Source organism: Balaenoptera musculus, chromosome 2 (assembly GCF_009873245.2).
Source record: "Balaenoptera musculus isolate JJ_BM4_2016_0621 chromosome 2, mBalMus1.pri.v3, whole genome shotgun sequence".
NCBI classification, from domain to species: domain Eukaryota; kingdom Metazoa; phylum Chordata; class Mammalia; order Artiodactyla; family Balaenopteridae; genus Balaenoptera; species Balaenoptera musculus.
In genome coordinates, this window is record NC_045786.1 from 9,495,220 (window position 1) to 9,510,916 (window position 15,697).

Consider the following 15,697-nt stretch of genomic DNA (forward strand, 5'->3'; position numbering starts at 1 on the left):
AAGTCTTGAAGTATTGGAAAGCTGTCAAGATCATGACAGTAGACAAACGTTTTTCAAAATTCTAACTTTCTCTTGAAAAGCTCAAATTTTATCACAGGCAACCAACATTATCAATTGTTTTCCTTGAAGTGACAGTGTCATCTTGTTCATTTTTGAGAAAATGTCTGCCAAATATTCGTGTATCAATAACCATATTTAGTCTGTCCGGTATTCTTTCAAGTAAAAAGGTGTTTCACATGCAAAAGGGCCCACCATTGCCCATTTCCTACTATCACACAAGTGCTTTCTTGGAGATACCACTGCACTTTGACATGCACCAGAAGTGCCTTGTGTGGACCTCCCATTTCATCACACAGAAGAGTGAGACATGGACTCAAGGATTGAGATTTAATAAAAGCAATACTTTCTACTACTTCACCCAGGAAATTGTTAAGAGAAACTGAATTTTTTTTCCTACTGAGAGTGCACAGTGGTAAGGAATAGAGACTGCTAATACAGTCTGGTGCTGCTGTGCTGAGTCAGGCACCTGCAGTTCTGCCCACCTTTGCTTTTGTATCAAAAGATGCACAGTGGGAAAGCACATAACATCTTTGTATTTTCATGCAAATATCACGATCTTATGAACCTCTTGAAAGGTTTGCAGAGACGCCCAAGGGCCCACTGGACCAGGCTGTGAGAACCTCTGGTCTAGGGTTTTCATGTTTTAACTTTTCTCAGCATATTCAGGGCAAAGAAACTTGGAGGAGAGGAACTTTTCCAAGTAGGGACAGCAGTCAAGGAAGTTCCCAGAAGGAATCTAGAAAGTTGGAAGATTTTGACCAGATGAGGTTTTGAACAGGGCCCCAAAACAGCAGATGAGAGCGTGGGAATTTTGAGCTGATTGGAAATTGTTTCCAATACCTTTGACTTTGAACCTACTTGATGAGCTGTGCTGAAGATAGCAGGGCTGATGGGAGGCAGGGGGAGACCCCCTGATGCTTATCACAGGCACCTCTTCTCCTGTATAAATTCAGGAAGCTGCTCACGTGGGTCTCATGTGGTCCTTGTTCCCCTGTCTTGCTACCCATTCGGGCAGCACTTTTACTGTGAGTTCCCAAAATCCATCCTCCGACCTGGAGGTCAGCAAACTTTTTCTGTACATTGCCAGATAGCAAATATTTTATATTTTGTGGGTCATACAAATCCTATTACAGCTCTTCAACTCTGCTGTTGTGACAAGTAAGTTTCAAAAACTTTATCGACATTGAAGTTTGTATTTTATACAATGTTCGTGTGTCACAAAATATTAGTCTTTTAATTTCTCTCCAACCATTTGAATAACATTCTTAAATTGTAGGCTTTATAAAAACAGGCAATGGGCCATAATTAGACCTTACTCTAATACAAAAGAGAGTCTAGTGACAAAAATTTGGTGTACTATGAAGGGTAACTTGGATAAATGAAGACCTTTTAAGAGTTTTTGATTTCTATCTTTATTTCAGGCTGACCTTATGCTCTCATCAGCCAAGTACATATGGCATTGTTTTTCTAACATTGCTGATAAAAGTCACAAGGTCCTGTGACAAAAAAGAAGTCATGGAACATAAAATGTACGCCATAACATAGCATAATACAATGCAATATATTGTGATAAAAAGACAGTTGAAGTTTTTATTAAATTCTGCCGGTTTTCATCTATAAAGCTGGTCCACAAAATTGTATTTGCACCAAAAAAAAAGAGACTAAACAAACCAACCCCCTCTGCATTTGGCCTCAGGCAGAATCAAAAAAAACTAAGAACAGAAACATGAGTTTCTCGAAGCAACTCAGTTTGAAGGATCTATCCTATTAAATAATGCTGTTGTGAAATAGTCAGATTAAGTCACTGGATTTGCTTTATCCCAGGAGTACTGTCCCTGCCGGCCTGGCCTCTTCAGAGCCTAGAGTCTCTTCAGGCCCCCATTCAATCTTATCTTCTCTGTAAAGCTTTCCCTTGTCTAAGGCAACTCTCATATCTAAACTGCCAGCCATTCATTTATGGTGCTATTTATTTGACGGTCACACTGATTAGGAGGGTCTCTTCCAGTGTTTTCTGAAACTATTTCTTGACTCTTGAATGTTTAACTATAAACTTCTGGAGAATTACAATCCTCTTCTAGTTTCTTGTAATTTCTAGGTTCCTAGTCATAATGCCCTGGTTTAAATCAAATGCAAGTAAAACAATACACTTTTGGGGTCTATTATTCTTCATGATTTCTCCATGCAATTTCTTCTCTATTCTCCTGGGAGGAAAATGTCTCCATTAGCACTCAACTGGCTTTAAAGTTTTATTCTTCTCAAGAAATTTTTAAAATCTAATATGGAATTTACAAACTAACATGATTTCATTAGTTTATCCAGCATATTGAAACTATTGTCTAATTATGCCCTCCCCCTTTTTTTTTTAAATCTTATTGATCTAAACTCTATTGAGGTATCTTTTTGATATGTCCAGAGGTTTTCAGTCATGCTGAGCAGGGTTCTTATCAGGTTGTTTAGATCCTTGATCTTCAAAAATCTTCTGGAGTTGCATCAATAAAATGGGTATAGAATTAGAGTTAACATATGTGGAATGGTATTGGGTGGCATAAAATTGTTATACCAACTTTGAAAAGCAAGTTGACAGAATCCAACACAATTTTGAACACAGATATCTTTTGACCCATCGATTGCATTTTGAGGATTTGGTTCTATATATACTTGGAAAATTTCAAGATATATGAACAAGAATGTTTATTATAGTGTAATTTAGAGTAGGAAAAATATGGAATAACCTAAGTGTACATCAGGATGGAAATTGCTGAATAAAATATATTATAAAATAAAATTCTACATTGTGTTAAAAAGAATGAGATATGTATGCTGATATTAAATAATCCCTAAGATTGATGATTTAATAGTTGAAAAATCAAGGTGCACTGTGAGGTGAATAATGTGATTTTATTTGAGAATATAAAAAGTACATTAGGTACACAGGTTTATACAAAACATATTCTTTTCCCTAATGATACACACAAAATTGTTAACTGTGATAATATTTAGTGAAAAATATTAGAAGGTCAGAGAAGTAGACTTCCACTTTTTATTTGGTGCCTCTGTTATATTATGTGCCTAAAAATGACCTGTTATATAGGTCTTATGAACATTAAATTTGAGCTTATAGCAGCGGTTGGCAAGTAACAGATGCACAACAAATGCCCATTCCCTTTTCCTTCCCCACATGTCTCATCACTGCTCCAATTTTTTTTTTTCAGAAAACACTTATTCCAAAGTAGAAAAAGCACGACCTGTGATGACTCAACATCCAATCTGCAATGCTATTCTGTGTATTTAATTTGCAAACCTAGATTTTTCAATAGCCATATGCGCAATTTATTGTTTTATTTTCTAGATTGCTTTGAGATGACGCAATAAAATAAATCTGTATTTGAATTTTTTCTCTTAAAGAATCTTCTAGATTAACTGGAGTATATATTTAGACACAGGCACTTTTAAAAATAGTCTTACTGAGGTTATTTCTTTAGGTAAAAACACAAAGTTGTATGATGGCGGCAGCCTGATGAGAGAATAATATTTCATCTCACATCCTAAGAGCCTGGTTAATTCAAAATAAAAATGTCCTCACCAAGCTCACATGACAGAGAACAGAAGTTAAAAAAAAGGGGGGTGGGGAGAATGAAAGAAAGAAAAACCCTCTCGTCTTGGGAGGCCAGCATGATATAGGCCAGAACAGAAGTCAGAAGTGTGTTAGGGAAAGTATGACCCATCCCCTCTGCATTAACTCTTGCTATACTTGAATTATTACCTTTCTACTCTAAGATATTTTCACTGATAAAAAAATGGATTTTTAATTATTTAGTCTGCTTTGGGTCAGCTGTCAGAAATCATGATGTAAATCACCTAATCTCAGTGTGTTTCTATGGCAACCATTGAAAACCAAATATTATTTAGCCTTAAGTTATTCCAAAGCACTAAGAAGAGACTTAGCCCCTGTAGATATGAACCACGCTGCCATGTGTTTGCTGCCAGCCGCACCTCACGGCAACAAGGAAGGCATTGTGAAAGCAGCCTGGATTCCTCCAGAGCCTGAATAATGCCTTCCTGGAATGTAGGTGAACAAATCCTCATAGATATACGAGGTTTCATCAAACTAAACCTATGCTAAGGCACGCTCAGGGTGAGGGGGAAATTTAAAAAGCAGTCTCTTGAAATTCTTTTATGAAAGAGCACAACCTGATATGGTAATGTTACAGAAACTGACTGAGCTGGAGGGAAAAAAGACCTACAGAAGAAATCTCTCACATGGCCCTTTCATATCATGACGAACAAGGAGGAAATTTTACTGACTTGCTGAAGTTGATACAACAGTTAATATATCTAAGAAGAGAACCTAAAGGAGATCCATGAAATGATGGAAAGGTTATTCGTTAGAGAATAGATTTATTCTCAGCTACTTATAATGAAGGTAATTGTGGAATGCTTGGAATAATCAAATCTAGAACCAATCCTAAATTTTGTTTGGGCCAATTTGACCCCTTCTTCCAGCACTCATTCATTAGAGCCAAAATACTAGTATGAATTTACTCTTTTATTTTTCTCCATGGATTTAGCAAATTCTTATGGAGTAGAGAACAGTTTCAAAACACTAGAAGGTGGTGGTCTGATGGGCATACTTGTGAACCACGAGAATGGCAACTGTTAGAGGTCTGTGTAGAGAGTTATTGTCATGCAGTGCCCAGAGCACTGATTTAGATGGGGGAGGGGGTGTCACAAAGGCTTCATGGGAGGGACATTTTAATGCACTTTGAAGAGCAAGTAGAAGATAGTCATGTAGACAAGAGAGAAGGACATCCAAGTAGAGAAAGCAGCATATGCAATGACCCAGAAACATGCACGTTTTCATGAAAATTTATATTATCGTGTAAGTTACAAAAGAGTAATCCTAGGTGATGAGATTAGAAAAGCAGGCACATAATATACAGAGTTTTGGTTGCCATGCTGAGTTTCAACTTCATCTGAAGGTTGACCTGAGACTTCTGAAACGGTCATTCTGCAGCTGTCTGAAAGATGTGGTAGAAGAAGTAATAAGGGCATCTTTCCAAAGACCACCAAAGTGAAGTGAGATCAATACATAACTGAAGGACAAGTGAGTGTGGTTAAAGAAGAATGGATAGCTTTGAGAAAGACCAAAGAAAAAACATGAGTAGCAATCAGGTTTTCTTGATGTAGGCAACACATTTATAAAGTGAGATGTATATAGTTACAATGGATTAAAAAGACTTTCCCTTTTCACCTTCTGCTCTATCTTGGGTTATAGAACTAGAAGAATTGTCAGTGAAGATACATATTTACTCAATATTTACTCAAAGTTTGCAGTGCTTTTGTAATTTTGCATTTTAACACCTTCATGAGGTTTTTAAAGGAAAGTCATGAGAAAGGAAATTAATTGTTGTTATCAATTTGCCATTTTGATGTGAAACTTCCCATCTATCCTTTTCTTATTTTTTTTTTTTTACCTCCCTGCCAAATCAAATTTTAAGTTCCTATTTTATGGGCAAAAATATTATATAGATTTCTATTTCTAGCATAGCACCTTAGATAATGTACAGCATTAAACTTCTTTTTTTTTTTTTAATTTTGAGATGATATTTGGGAAATGGAGATCCACAGAAGATTTTTGTACAAACTTCTCTACTAGAAAAATAGCTTCATGTCATTATCTAAAGCACAAAAGTAATATGGTACCTGTTTGACTTTCTCTTCTCATCAGTCGTCAGGAAGCCTAGAGCAATGATGGCGTCCAACTTTATTAACTCTGTCAAGCCGTGATGTGGGTATATGTGTATATTAACTTTCACACTAATTGACTCAGCGTCATTCAAATTTTTAAAAATCTTGTGTTTATATAAATTGTCTCAAAGCCTTTCTGGAAGCAGTAGGGTATAAGTTATAAGATAGACTCTACATACTGTAACACTCAATAAATATTCATGGTTAGTGATCACAGAATATGTGGACAGCACCCACAAAACCTGAATAAGAGAAAATATGACAAACTTTGGTCATGTTCCTTCATTGCGGCCATCACCACACTGTCTACTGAAGGAAGCATTTCCTCCCATTCTGTTTCACCAAAATAATGAGATACCAGTCTCAGAGTTTCTTCCAAGGAAATTTCCTGGACTGAATGGAATAATTAAATATGCTGAATTTGCTGAGGTTATCCAGGCTTTAATAAGGAGGAACTTGTTTTCTTAAAGTCTAACCCTATTTCAGTTGAATGGGGTTACAAATGTTATCACAAGCCCTTCCCTTTGAGTTCATATGAAAATAAAATTTACCCTCTGCTAAATCAGAGGAAAAATAACTAGCTCTTATGTTGCTTCATGGGCTGGCTGAAGCATTTGAGATAAGGGGGAAGATGCTATTACACTTTCCAGAAAATGAAAGAGTTTTAAAAATTAGTATATTGGCCACTGACTTTAAGACTCCTGGCAGAAGGGACTTTGCAGAATCACTCAAGCTCTAACTTTAATATGAAACAATTAAATGGGAGTTTCCTCCATATCTTCTTCCTTCCCTACTTTTTTCCCCTGTAATAGATGACTTACTCTAGTGGATGGTATGGTATGCCACCAGGAGCCACCCCCAGAGAACCAGGGCATTCATTCCCCACCAGCTACTTGGATGTTGGGGCTGATAGCTCTCACTGAATCCCTCTTGAGAAATTGATCTCCGCTGAAGATGTCAAAGGCAGGAGAGTTGGAATGATATGTTCCTGGGGCTGAAAGTAAATAACTACCATCCTAGAATTCTACAATCTGCCAAATGATGACTCATCAACAAGAGTGGGGCAAACCAAAGAAGTTCAGACTAGTGAAGACTGAGACAAGGTATGTTTAATGGATCCTCACTGAAAGAACAGCTAAAGGAGATGTATCGAGAAGATGAAAACTGAACCCAGAAAAGGGAGTGAGATACAAGAACTCATGAATGGTAAACATCTTAGGGAATCTGCCCAATACAACAGCAACACGATGGCCATGTAGCGAATGTAGAGAACCACAGTGGAAGGAAAGTGCTGGACAATATCACATAAGACAATAGGAGGTGATTGGACTCAAGTGTTCTGAGGCCCCGGGTGTCAGTTGGGAGTTGGAAAGAGATAGTGATTAACTTCAAACGCAAATAAGTCAAGCATGCATTTTAAAAAAATGTAAGCGTATCTACTAAAAATATTGAATGTAAAACATCCCAACAAGTAGGGGGAAATAAAATAGGAAAGAGAACTTGATCGATCCACTGGAGAGTATAAAAGGAGACACATAGCAAAAATAACTATTGTGGATGCTGCAGGGAACACCAGGGCCCTTGCAGGACTGAGGAATTCTCCCCCTCACGTGCTGAAAGTGTTGGCTGTGGATGGCCCACTCTCGAAGGGAAATAACCTTGCACAAGTTTACACCCTGGTGACAGCTCACACCCAAAAACTGGTCAAAGCAGGGATATAAATGTCCAGCTCACTTACCTTCCAGATGAGATGAATCTTAAGAGCCATCTTAGCTCCAGAGCTCCCTGGGAGATGAGCTGAGGCTTGTGCTGCAAATGCATCACAATTCAATTCCTCGCTTTGTCCAGCCCTGCCTCCTTCTTTCCCTTATATGTATTGATCACAGATGCCCTCCCCAATAAACCTCTGCACACATGTCTCTAAGACTCTTTTTACCCAGGGACCTGGCCTAAGGCAATTATCACCTATGTGCTAGGCATCAGGATATGAAGATGAGCAGAAGAAGACAAGGTGAACCAAGGGAGTTACAGAGCTAACTTATCAAAATAGTTAGACAGTAGGTTCCAGATTCTGAATTGCAACTTGCTGCATGTGTGACACGCATAAACTCCTTGAGCCTCAGTTCCCTCATCTGTAGAATAAGGTTGCTGTGTGTCAGGGACTGAATATCTGTGTCCCCTCCACGTTTGTATGTTGATGCCTTAATCCCCCATGTGATGGTATTTGGTGATGGAGCATTTGGGAGGTAACTGGGGTAATTAAGTCATGAAGGTGGAGCCCTCCTAGTGGGATTAGTGCCCTTATAAGAAGAGACATGAGAAATCTTGCGCGCTCTCTGAGAACACAGAGGAGAGGTCATTTAAGCACACTATGCAGTCGTGGCCACCGACAAGCCAAGAGAAAACTTCTCAGAATAAACCCATCTTCACTCCGGACTTCTCAGTCTCCAGAACTGTAAGAAATAAATTGCTGTTATTTAAGCCGCTGAGTTCAACGGTATTTTGTTACAGCAGCCCAAACAGACTAAGACACTGTGGTCGTTAAGTGAGAAGTGCTCAGTACTGCTAGGTAAATATTCATCACATATGAAAATATAATACTGAGGGTATTAAAAGAAAAAAAAAAGATAAAGGAATGGCTTTGTTTTGCCTCAAAAGAGACTTTGAAAAGAGGTGATATTGAAGTTTGAGTTTGAAAGATGAATAGGACAATGTCAGGGAAGAACTGAGGTAGAATGCAAGCAGAGGAAAACATGAACCAAACCACAACTGCAGAGAATCTGCCTGGGATGTGTGTGGATGAAGGTGGCAGGAAATACGATGGGAATGCAGAGCTGGCCCATGCAGCTTGGATTTAATTCTGTAGTATGCAATAGGAAATTCCAGAACCTTTATAAATGAACATGTGACACAATTAGATTTGTATTTTTAAAAGCTAACAGCCTAACCCCAGTGGCAAGGATATACTAAAAAACTAAGGAGAATCTGGAAGCCAGGAGACATACAAGAAGCCTATTGCATTGGTCCAAGCGCAAGATGAGGCTGTACTCCGTCAGTCACAGAAGAAATCGATACTGAATGACCGACTTTAAAACACTTAGGAGGCAAAGTCAAGAGAATGGGGCTGCATAGGTGAGAGGAGAGAAAGGAAGAGGACTTAAAGCCCATCTCTGAGAGTTCTAACCTGAGTGAGAGGTTGAAAAATGGGGGAGACTAGTCTTATCTTGAATATGATCAGTTTGACATATTAGATTAACAAAGAATTAGGGAAGAGGACTAGAGTGAAAAAGGCTAAATACAACTCACAGCAATGCTTGAACAGAGGCGTCATTGTGCGTGGGGGAACCTTCCTCATCTGTCAGTGTGTCTGCAAAATAATTTTCTACCTGGTTAGATCCACATATGGAAAATGTGTTTCTTTTCCCATGGAAGAAGAACGCTTAGGCAGTGAATACATAACAACTCATAGTACTTCATCCTGAATACCTGGATGTGGATTTTCAATGGATAATTCAGACTGCATTTCATACACTGTTCACCAATAATTTATAATATGCATAAATAGCCTCTCTATTAGATTTATATCCATGCACTGGAATTAAGATCCACTTAGCCTGATGCCTCAGAGTCTAGCTGAAAATATGCCAGAAGTTTGGCTTTTAAGTTTTCAAGCTTTGGGGGGATTAATTCGTCCACCAGAAGCACAATAATTCCATATGTCCAAGTTTAGATGTATTTGCTACTTCTGAAAGAAACAATGATGACACTATGCTGACTTTCAAAATGAATCAAATAAAAGGAAAAACATAATTCAACGCCAAATTAGGATTCATTTGCACATATTTGGGACTTAAAAGATTTTTGTCATCATTTGACTGGAGCCCTGTTGGAGATTATTTATGAGTCATTTCTAGAAAGCTCTTTTCAGAATGCTCAGCTTTAAATTGCACCAAAGCCCTGTTTTGCTTTCCCTGATCGTGTAACCAACTAACTGACTGCCTTTTTATAATTGTGTCTCTGAAGCCCTATCAGCAGGACAACTGCAAAGCCATCTTTAAATCTAGTAAAAACATGAAGCCCAAGATGAAATTTAGCACTCAAACTCCCAACTCAAGAGACTCTATTGTAAAAGAAGACAGGCTAGAATGGAATTAGAAAATATTATCTGGACATAAAACCATTCATTCGTAAGGCCTTAAAATGGATGCCTGGGAGAAATTGTAGCTCTAAAATTTTTAATAGTACTCTTAAATATCAAACAGTTCTAGTGGCAAGTCTCCAGAAAAAATTTTAAGTATTTCATGACAAAAAAATGAGCTCTCCTGTCAAATTGGATTTATTGCTATTTTCCATTCATTCAACAATGGATCTCCTTCTTGAAAGGTCATATTGTACTGTCTGTGCTGTTTCTCCAATGAATCAGAAACATTCACTGAGTTCCTAGGGATGCTGTCATGTTCTTGATAAAATGAAAGTAGTATATTTTTATGAGCAATGTATAAACACTTGTTATGTTTAAGAACAGTGGACTGTATCACATGAAGACAAAAGGGGGAGGGGCACTCTGGCAAAGATGAAGCTACGTAGAATTATGTACATCAATCTTTATATACGTAGCCCAAAGTGAACCTCCAGGGCCATTATGCCAGACAAACAGTGCTCTTTTTAGCAATTCTAATTGTCCATTTTAAAATTCTAAAAAGATATTTCTTTATTCTGTATTTCTCTGATTTTTCAAAGTCTAAAATGAATAATATCATGTCATGTGATACTAATACATCATGTGATGTCAGCGCACCTGTGGAAATGTGAAACGTGTCCCAAAGTTCTTTGACTTTCCTCTCATTGAGAAGTGGGGACATAGTCCTCTCCTAGAAGTTGGGCTCAGATTTGCTTGACCAATGCAGTACCAGTGGAGGTGATGGTGTGCCAGTTTCTGGGCCAGGCTTGAGGCAACTGGGAGCTTCCACTTTTCTATATCTTGGCATACTCTTTCTTGGAACTCAGACATAATGATCTGAGGAAGTCAAGTGGCTCTATGGAGACATCTATGTGAAGAAAAATCTACAGCCAGAAAAAAAGTAGATACTACTGCCTTAGTTGAGTTCATCTAGCCGACGTTAGGTGGAAGAGAGACGAGATATCCCCACTGGGTCCTGCTCAAACTGAAGATTCATGAAAAAAGGCTATCAAAATATCAAAAATACTAGAAACATCAAAACAAATAGAATGCCTAGAAATTATATATATGTATATGTGTATATACATATATCCATCACATATATATGCATTACATATATATATATATACATACACACACAGTGAAATTTAAAACCCAATAAAATCATTAATTAGCTGATTAGATACAGTGGAAGAGAGGCTTCATGAATAAGAAGTTAAAAACCAGAAAAACTGCATCAAATGTAACATAAAATGGAAAAGGGGGTAGAAAACATGAAGGAACATTAAAGAAAAATGGAGCTTTGTGTGGTGATGAATGAGGAATAAACAATATTTGAATGGATAATGGCTGAAACCTATCCAGAATTTAAGAAAGACAGGTGTTCTCCATTAAAATGTTCAAAATATTAAAAGCAGGATAAATAGGAAGTACACATTCAGAATATTTTAGCCTAACTACAAACCATGAAAGACAAAAGGAAAAATATAAAAGGATCCAGAGGAAAAACACAGTTTACTTACAATGAACTAAAAAAAAATTAATAACCTACTTTCGACAGCAGTAATAAAAGATGAAAGAGAGTGGAAAATATCTTCCACATACTAAGAAAAAATAACTATCAATCTAGAGCTGCATTCTCAAAACACAATCATTCAAAACTAAAAGGAGATTAAAGCAAACTAAAACTGAGAGTTTATTATTTTTAATGGGAAACACTATTTGCTCACTTGTGATACATCACTCACTCATGATAGCGCCCTCCAAAGGGATCTAAATTAGTGTAACTCTAGACCTCCTTCTGTCCCTTTAATAAAGAAAATTCAGGGAAATTCAAAAGAAACAGCTTTACGGAGTTAATACCTCTTACTACTTGGGGGCAGGTTGCCCACAGAAGGCTATCTTCTGTTCAACTCCACCAAGAATATCACCTTTGCCCACCATTATACAGCATCTCTTTCAGCCAAGGAAATATTGTGTTCTTTATATTTACCCAATATTTCTTTCTCAACTGTCAGAACACAGCAGGGGAAAAGTGTGCAACTTACTGGGGACCCTTTGAAAACTCCAAAAATCACCTACATCCCCTCACTAAGAGAATATGTAAGGGACAATCACGAAGAAGAAAAATGACCCCAAAAGGAAACCCTTGGATTCTAGAAGGAATTGTGAATAAATTAAATTATTTAAAATGTGGGTAAGAATAAACAAATGCTGACTATACAACTCAATTATAATAATATTTAGTTGGTTAGGTTTAAAAAAAGATCTCCATAGAGTTTAAGTCTGAATAACATTATTGGATTAAAGTAGAAAGGGGATGGTGGCTGGAAGTAACATATCTTAAGGTCCTTTTATTGTTCAAGGGAGAGTAAAGATTCTGATTGATTTTACACATTTTAAAGTATGCATCTTACAGTTTCAATGGCAATGATCAAAAGAATTTAAAAGAAATGATATCTTACAAATAATAGTGGAAAAATAGAATCAGAAAAAAATGTTAGGGAATTCCCTGGTGGTCCAGTGGTTAGGACTCCACACTTTCACTGCTGAGGGTGCAGGTTCAATCCCTGGTCGGGGAACTAAGATCCCACAAGCCTTGCAGCACAGCCAAAATTTTTTTAAAAAATTTAAAAATTAAAAAAACAAAAAAAAGGATAAATCCAAACAAAGGCAAGAGGAAAATATAAATGTAGGAAAAAAGGGGATAAGAAAAATGAAAATAAAAAGATAAAATGAATATTGAAGTTATAGACTTAAAAAGGAAAGGAAAGACAAAAAGAAATCAAGATGGTATGACATGATAATTCACATAAAAATGCAGGGTAGCCTTACAAGTCTTATTGAGGCAGAACCCCTTCTAGACTATATAATTACATTATGTGGAACAAGCGCCTTCCATCGAGATGGCTAATTCCTCACCAGAATTTATGCCACTGTCTTGTCAAGAGGTTTCTTCATTCCACCACACAGCAAATAACCAGAGATGTAAATTACTCCACTTGGGTGGTCATTCAAAATCAATAGAATCTTTTGCCCATCCTGACTTGTAGACTCAATCCAATAGATGCTCCCTCAAGAGTGAAAGCACGTTTGAGTGGCAAGATTAGCACTCTAAACTCTGTGGGAAAATAAAGGGTTCTCCCCTTGAAACATTGCATAATACAAATCTGATTCATTCGTAGACAAAACAGAAATACTAAGCAAAAGCATTCAAAGCCGAGTTTTTTTCCTATCTTATTCCCAGCACAGGCAAACACATAAGCTCTGGCACTAACCTAATAACTTTCACCCAGAGGCTTACAATATATCTTACTGTGTTACAAATAAATAGCAGACATAGTCCACAGACTGTCAAATCTCTGGTACAGAACAAACAGGGCTATGATTGTGTTCCATAAAATAAAATAGTGCCCAAGGAATGAACTCAACAGAGGTGACTGCCAGTGCAAATCTGTAAAAAGCCTCAGGAAACAGAAGTCCAAAGTTATTATTTTATTGGGGTTGAGTATCTTGGGGGATTAGAGATAAAAGATTTATACCTCTAGGTTTTCTAGCTTAAATGAACTGAAAGCATGAGTAACTTTTAAAATATCAGAAAACAGATTGTGTTGTTCTAATATTTAGATAAAGTTATTTATAAAAAAGTATGGTTGTTTCTGTGCTTGATGCAAACCTTGGAGTGAGTGTTTATTAATAACTGAGTAGCTCCCTGAGAAGTATGAGAATTTAGAAAGCTTCTTTCCGATTGAGAATTACTCAAAAATGTTGATACTCCTAACATAGTCCAACCAAACCTGTGTTGAAACATGGAATGCTCACCTATGGAAACAACGCTTCTCTTGACACAAATGAGGTGAGTCAGTCATGTCTTTTGACAGCACATGCTTGGCTATGAAGCCCACCATAATTAAATTACATTTCTGTGAGATACCTAATCAATATTTCTAAAGCTGACGCTAATTTAAATTTTTATCTAAGTCAAGCAACTTGTAAAATCTTTTCCATGGTGACCATATTGTATAAACAAGGAGGAGGGTCTACAGACTTGGAATTTTCTACTGCTCTGGTCAACTCAGACAACTGGCATCCTTTTTGTGTTTTCTCTGATAGTTTGTTTCACCTTTGTGTCTTTAATGTAATTTTTTCCTGTCATTAACAAAGGTTTTAATTCTCAAGGACTGAAACCCTGTCTTCTGTCTTCTCAGTGTTTTTTTTTTTTTTCCTCCAGCACACAGGGAATAATCCATACATAGTTAATTACGGATTATATAAATTGAAACCTCATAGTAACTTTTGGTGTAATTAATTTTTAAAATTTCTTTCTTCAGAACACTAATGAATAAAAATGATTTGCCTATATTTAGAGAAGAAGGCAGAAAACCATGTAAAACCAATATAGCAAAGCATAATTAATTCATACTCATTGTTAGGAGGAATGCCCAGTTTGAATGAATAGGAAATGTGAATTAAGGAATATTTTCAAAAATATATAGTATTAGTTCTTTCAATTACATGCTGTATTTTAAATCAGGTAACCAAATAGCACCAACTTCATATTTTTAAGGGAGATGGATAGAATGTTTTGTAAAATAGCATAACATGAGGGTCCCGTAGGCTTAGACACCATCTCTCTTTAATATGCTAAATATTAACCAGCATTACTATCTTGCCCTTTTCAAGCTCTGCTGCCAGCATGCCAGTACACCACATTCTGCATACCAGTTTTTGTGTACAGTAAAGAAAGCAAATTATTTTGCAAATCAGTGCTAAGGTTTTTGTTTTTAACCACTTGTAGGAGAGAAAAGAAGATGAAAGGCAACAAACAATCAAAGGTCAGCAAACTTTTCCTGTGAAGAGCCAGCTAGTAAATATTTCAGGCTCAGAGTCTCTGTTCAAACTGCTCAATTCTGCTGGAAATGAATGAGCCGTATTCCAATAAAATTTTATTTATGGATGCTGAAATTTGAATTTCGTATAATTTTCATGTTCCTTGAAATAGAATGCTTTTGATTTGTTTTGACCATTAAAAAATGCAAAAAACGTCTTTAGCTCATAGGCCATACAAAACATGAGGTGGCCCGGATTTGGCTTGTAGGCCTAAGTTTGCCAATAGATGTCAATGCCCTCATAGAGGTATGCATAAAATTCTACCACGTTAGAAACAAAAAAGGCAACAAAGATACAAAGACGACTAAAGGAAGGACTGAAAAAATATTGAAGATGGCATGGAGTGGTTAAATATATACGTGCAAATCACACCTGCTGAGTTTTATTTTGCCAACATTCATGTATCCACGATTTTTTCTTTTTTTTTTATGAAGATGATAAACACCTTTTTACCAGAAGTTGTAATCTTCCTGAACTATTTTGATTCCCTAGGAAACAACAATAAGCAAAATGTTTCTAATATTTTTAGCTTTTTAAAAATCAAAAATAATTGCCTATCTAATACATCTTTCTGGAAACTTAAGTGAAACTCACTTCAATGGGGGAAAACATCAGGTTGTTTTCACTCTGCAACCAGGACTCAAATCTTAAGTGCTGGCAGAACAAATTGGGATAAGGTACATCTCTGTACCAAGAGATGTTCAGGGCTGCCCAGGGGCAATGACTTTCCTTATCTGCTTTTTTGGGCCTTACTTTATAGGAAGAGCAGATAAGACACTTCAAATATCCTTACGATTGATCTTATATGCCTATCCTTTC